The sequence below is a fragment of the Euphorbia lathyris genome, chromosome 1 (genome assembly GCF_963576675.1).
Source record: "Euphorbia lathyris chromosome 1, ddEupLath1.1, whole genome shotgun sequence".
NCBI lineage: Eukaryota > Viridiplantae > Streptophyta > Magnoliopsida > Malpighiales > Euphorbiaceae > Euphorbia > Euphorbia lathyris.
In genome coordinates, this window is record NC_088910.1 from 120554624 (window position 1) to 120560970 (window position 6347).

The window sequence follows — 6347 nt, forward strand, 5'->3', positions numbered from 1 at the left end:
TTGATAATTATTAAAAGATTTATGGTTAAAAGGTATATAGATTTAGATATATAACAAAAAATAGTGCTAGGCTGAATGGTAAAGATATAGTAGATGTGTTTTTAAGGGTGACAGTTCGATTCTCTAAATTAGTATTTTTTTATTCACATTTTCTCTTATTTGCTCTTTCTTTTTTTGACAACACGAATGTACCATTGGATTAATTTTATGCTCTATCATCCAATGGTGAAAACCACACCAAGTAACGGTACTTTGTAAAAAACAAAGTAGCCATAGCAGGGAGCCACGAATGTATAAATTATTACTTTGTTATTGTAGTTATTCTTAAATATTTTATTTTTTTTTATAAATTACAAGATGAAATTCACTTATGAATTACAATTTGTAATTTGGTGTAAAATGTTATTTAGACTTTGATTTATTTAAAATTTTAATATTTGGCTACTAATTTTTTATCTAGTCACGTTTAGATCATAAACCTTTTTTTTTTTGTCTGTAGACCATAAACTATTTAAAATGATGAAATTTCACTCAATTTTGATGATTTCTTGGATCATCATTTGTTGGTTCATTTTTTCTTCATTTGTTTTGACAACACCTATACTGATTTTTTCTGAACTTTTTTTCATATTTGGAAACAATGTATAAACTACTATTTTGTTATTGTGGTGATTTTTAAATTTTAAATTTTTTTAATTACAAGACGAAATGCACTTATAAATTACAATTTATAATTAGGTATAAAATGTTATTTAGACTCTGATTTATTTAAAATTTTAATATTTGGCTACTAATTTATTATTTGGTCACATTTGGACCATAAACAATTCAAGTTGATGAAATTCTACTTAATTTTGATGAAGTCTTGATAAAATTGTTTCCTTATAATATGTGGTGATATTTTGACATATGAGCTTGACATGCCGTACGTTTTAAAGTTGATTTACCAAATAATTAATGAGATTAAAACAAGAACACAAATCTCTAAACTAAAATTTATCAAGTCTAGTTATCAAAATATCATCATATGTCAATAATTCTATTAAGTTTCCATCCAAATTGGATTGAAATTTCACCCATTGAGATAGTTCAGTGGCCAAATGATAAAATTTTGGATAGATCAAACTTCAAATGACAAGATTCCTTGGATCAATCGATGTCCAAATTGTGATTTAAGCCTGTAATTCATAATAAATACACGACTCAACCAATTTTTAATATCAAAGATAAATTCTTCTATTTCTTTTCATAGAATCTTGCGATTAGGTTCGAGTTCAGCCGTCCAAGATTATTTTCCAGAAATTAATACTTTGTCGTCTGCTTGCTTCTCGCATGACTCGTGAAAAGAAACTTGATTTTAAATATATAAAAGAAAAGTTGATTTTACATATACAAAAGCAAGAAGAATAATAATTTCTTAGCTTTATTTTATTATTATACGACTTGAATTGTAGTTAATAATATATTGGTTTTACTAATTACTATTTATTATTTCTAAAATAGTATTAGATTTAGATATGAAAAAAGTGCATAAAGCGGGCAGGAATGGGCAGGAATGGGTGGCTAGAAAGAAGCATGATGACATGACCTATCGACTCTTGAGTGTTCGAGAGTCAAAGATTATACCCACTTTAAGCACCGAAAACAATATCCCATCTTTTGAACAATCTTTCCAATTTGTAATATTATAGTCTATTTTGTGTACTCTATATATTTTTCCCTCCTAATAACAAAAAATTCTGATCGGAGGCCCCCGTAAACCGGAGGCCCTAGGCGGCCGCCTAGGTGGCCTCCCCCTAAAGTCGGCCTTGTATCATTATTGCATCGTTGAAATCATATAGCATAAAAGAATGAAAAAGAAGACCAGAGGAATCCTATAAATCAAATTTTGAAGCATCAAAATGAAAAGAAACACAAAAAAAACACAGAAAAAATAAACTTTAAGAAAAACCCAGAAAAAATAATCATCAGAACCAAAGAAGAAGAAGAAGAAGAAGAAGAAGAAGAATACAATACCAATTGGCATGGCCGGCTTTAGAGGGAGTCCACCTAGGCGGCTGCCTAGGGCCTCCGGCTTACGGGGGCCTCCGATCAGAATTTTTTTTAATTTGATAATTATTAAAAGATTTATGGTTAAAAGGTATATAGATTTTTATCACAGTATAGAGTAATGGGATTCACAATGTCAGACACCACACCAAGTTCGGTAATGAACTTCGTAATCCAAACTGCTTCCTTTGCTGCCTCCGCAGCAGCGATGTGCTCAGACTCGGTCGTAGGGAAAGCCACGCTTCCCTGCTTGGAACTCTTCCAACTGACCGCGCCCCCATTCAAGATAAACAGGTATCCTGATTGGGATCTAAATCGTTCTCATCTGTGAGATGACTGGCATCTGAAAATCCTTCTATTTTCAGATCCCCTTCTCCGTACACTAGGAACATCACATCTCTATAACTCATTTGGTCATAGTTTCTACTGCTAGGACCGAGTTAGATCAATGGAGAAGAACTATCAGGCCTCAAATTTGCAACATCAGGGTTTTTTAGGCTCAATGGTAACGATAATTAAGTTCATCCATGAAGCTACTTGACCGATGAGTTCTGATGGAAAACTGGGATTTTCAGCTTCATACTTGCCAGTAGATTCGCTATAATCAAGTTGAGATTTTGGTACTTGACAGGGATTGTTTGAAGTAGCAGGTTTTTTGCCTATAGCAGCAGATTTCCTAGCAGATGCATCTTTACAATTTTGTGCGGTTAAGCCTATCACAATGCTCTTGTGTGGCTGCTCATGCACATTCTTGTCCGACTTGACATTTGGCTTGTCAGGTTTCTCTGAAGCTGCATTTCGGTGTCATCCTTGTAGTTGAATACTTGGACATTATCATCAAATATGACTTTCTTCACTTCATACTTTTGGTTTAAATCAATTTTTATGCCTCTTCCTCTCTTCCTGATTCCTGAAACAGCAGGAACAATGATTCCCTTCTGCTGGAATTTTCTAGTTTCAAAATTAGCAACAACAGGAAGAGCACCTAAATCTTCTAACTCGGACTCAGGATCATTGACGTCACTATCTCCCGCCCTTAAGCCCCAGCGCTGCTTGAAATCCATTTCCTAAAAGATCTGTATATCTCTCAGTGTTCAGCTTTGACTCATAAAGAATCAATTGAATCCTGCCAAATGAAAAACGCTATCAAATATAGGTCTGAAACTTTCATTGCGTAATGGAAATTGAAAAATGTTACAATTGTTCTTGAGACCAACACTAAAATAATACAATAATCATTATTGCATCGTTGAAATCATATAGTATAAAAGAATGAAAAAGAAGACCATAGAAATCCTATAAATCAAATTTTGAAGCATCAAAATGAAAAGAAACACAAAAAAAACCCAGAAAAAATAAACTTTAAGAAAAACCCAGAAAAAATAATCATCAGAACCAAAGAAGAAGAAGAAGAAGAAGAAGAAGAAGAAGAAGAAGAAGAAGAAGACAATACCAATTGGCAGGGCCGGCTCTGAGGGGAGGCCACCTAGGCAGCCGCCTAGGGCCTGCGGCTTACGGGGGCCTCCGATCAGATTTTTTTTTAATTTGATAATTATTAAAAGATTTATGGTTAAAAGGTATATAGATTTAGATATATAACAAAAAATAGTGCTAGGCTGAATGGTGAAAACCACACCAAGTAACGGTACTTTGTAAAAAACAAAGTAACCATAGCGGGCATCCACGAATGTATAAATTATTACTTTGTTATTGTAGTTATTCTTAAATATTTTATTTTTTTTATAAATTACAAGATGAAATTCACTTATGAATTACAATTTGTAATTTGGTGTAAAATGTTATTTAGACTCTGATTTATTTAAAATTTTAATATTTGGCTTCTAATTTTTTTATCTAGTCACGTTTAGATCATAAACCTTTTTTTTGTCTGTAGACCATAAACTATTTAAATTGATGAAATTTCACTCAATTTTGATGATTTCTTGGATCATCATTTGTTGGTTCATTTTTTCTTCCTTTCTTTTGACAACACTTATACTGATTTTTTCTGAACTTTTTTTCATATTTGGAAACAATGTATAAACTACTATTTTGTTATTGTGGTGATTTTTAAATTTTAAATTTTTTTAATTACAAGACGAAATGCACTTATAAATTACAATTTGTAATTAGGTATAAAATGTTATTTAGACTCTGATTTATTTAAAATTTTAATATTTGGCCACTAATTTATTATTTTGTCACATTTGGACCATAAACAATTCAAGTTGATGAAATTCTACTTAATTTTGATGAAGTCTTGATAAAATTGTTTCCTTATAATATGTGGTGATATTTTGACATATGAGGTTGACATGCCGTACGTTTTAAAGTTGATTTACCAAATAATTAATGAGATTAAAACAAGAAAACAAATCTCTAAACTAAAATTTATTAAGTCTAGTTATCAAAATATCATCATATGTCAATAATTCTATTAAGTTTCCATCCAAATTGGATTGAAATTTCACCCATTGAGATAGTTCAGTGGCCAAATGATAAAATTTTGGATAGATCAAACGTCAAATGACAAGATTCCTTGGATCAATCGATGTCCAAATTGTGATTTAAGCCTGTAATTCATAATAAATACACGACTCAACCAATTTTTAATATCAAAGATAAATTCTTCTCTTTCTTTTCATAGAATCTTGCGATTAGATTCGAGTTCAGCCGTCCAAGATTATTTTCCAGAAATTAATACTTTGTCGTCTGCTTGCTTCTCGCATGACTCGTGAAAAGAAACTTGATTTTAAATATATAAAAGAAAAGTCGATTTTACATATACAAAAGCAAGAAGAATAATAATTTCTTAGCTTTATTTTATTATTATATGACTTGAATTGTAGTTAATAATATATTGGTTTTACTAATTACTATTTATTATTTCTAAAATAGTATTAGATATAGATATGAAAAAAGTGCACAATGCGCCTAGGGCCTCCAAAATGTTGGAGACGGCTTTGCCAATTGGTTCTGCAGAAACACAAGTGTTGAAATATGTATCTCAATCCCCTTGAAACTGTTCTTCTCCCAGCCATTTTATATCTCAACTTTCTCTCTCTAAAAGGAAATTGCATTTGCATTTGGTAATTTGAGCTGTTTTTTTAGCTGTTAATGGAAACTTGGTAATCTGACAGTGGCTGAGAAATTTAATTAGTTGGATATTTTTTGCAAATTCTAGATACCGCCTCCCAAATTTCTAGTTACCACCCCCATTTGGACTTTTTTGTCCTTCTCATAATTTCGATAAAAAAACTGAAATATTTTTCTACAAAATCACAAACTCGAACAACAATAATTGAAATTATGAAAATAATTAATATGTGACAACCCGATACCGAAAATGGATGATTACGAGTCGGAAATATTAAAATTTACATTTTTTTTTATAAAAAAACCATGAACATACTGCATACTTTTTGTGACGATTAGCAATTTTCGTCATAAAAAATTAGAGAATTTTGTATTTTTCGTGGCGAAAAATTGAACGATTTAACATTTTTTATCACTAAAAAGTATATAATTGTGCCTAGACCAAATTTTGATCTAGGAGGGTGCTGAACCCGCCCAAGCCATTGACTGGGTGGGTCCAGCACCCTCCTAGACCAAAATTTGGCAATTTTTTTCAAAAATTCAATTTTTTTTTATCAAAAGGGTAAAATTGTCCAAATTGAGGCGGTAATAAATAATTTAGGGCCGGTAAATAGCAACACCCTATTTTTTTCCTTATTTTTGTTGACACTTTTTTTTTAATTTTTTTTTTTTGGTAGGAAAAGGAAAAGAAAACAAACAGAGAAAACTAACCCGGGATTAGCCTAGGAATGCTAACCCCAATTCTATCCTCTAAAAGAAGAGAAGAAAGAAAGATGGGAGGATCAGAAAGGGTAGAGACACCTAACATCCCCTCATGCCCAGCTGCCGCCAAGCGATCCGCAACCCGGTTCTGTTCCCTGTAGATGTGGCTGAACTTTAAGAACTCAAAGGAAGGGCGAAGCCTTAAAATAGCTTTGATAAGGTTTTGGCTGTTAAGACAAATAGCCTGGTTATCTGAAATCATGTTGATTGCCTCCATTTTATGATTATCCTAGTATGTTATTTTTTTTAGCCATTTCTTATAAATTTAGCCATTAGATTATTAGTACTATTAGTACTACTTTACCATTTTATACAAAGTTCTTATATTTAATTTTATTAATAATTTTATATGGTGTAAAAAAATATTATATATTTAAATTGAAAAATAAAGTTTTCACTCGAGGGTTAATCCTCGCCATGACACCTACTGCACTGTTTGA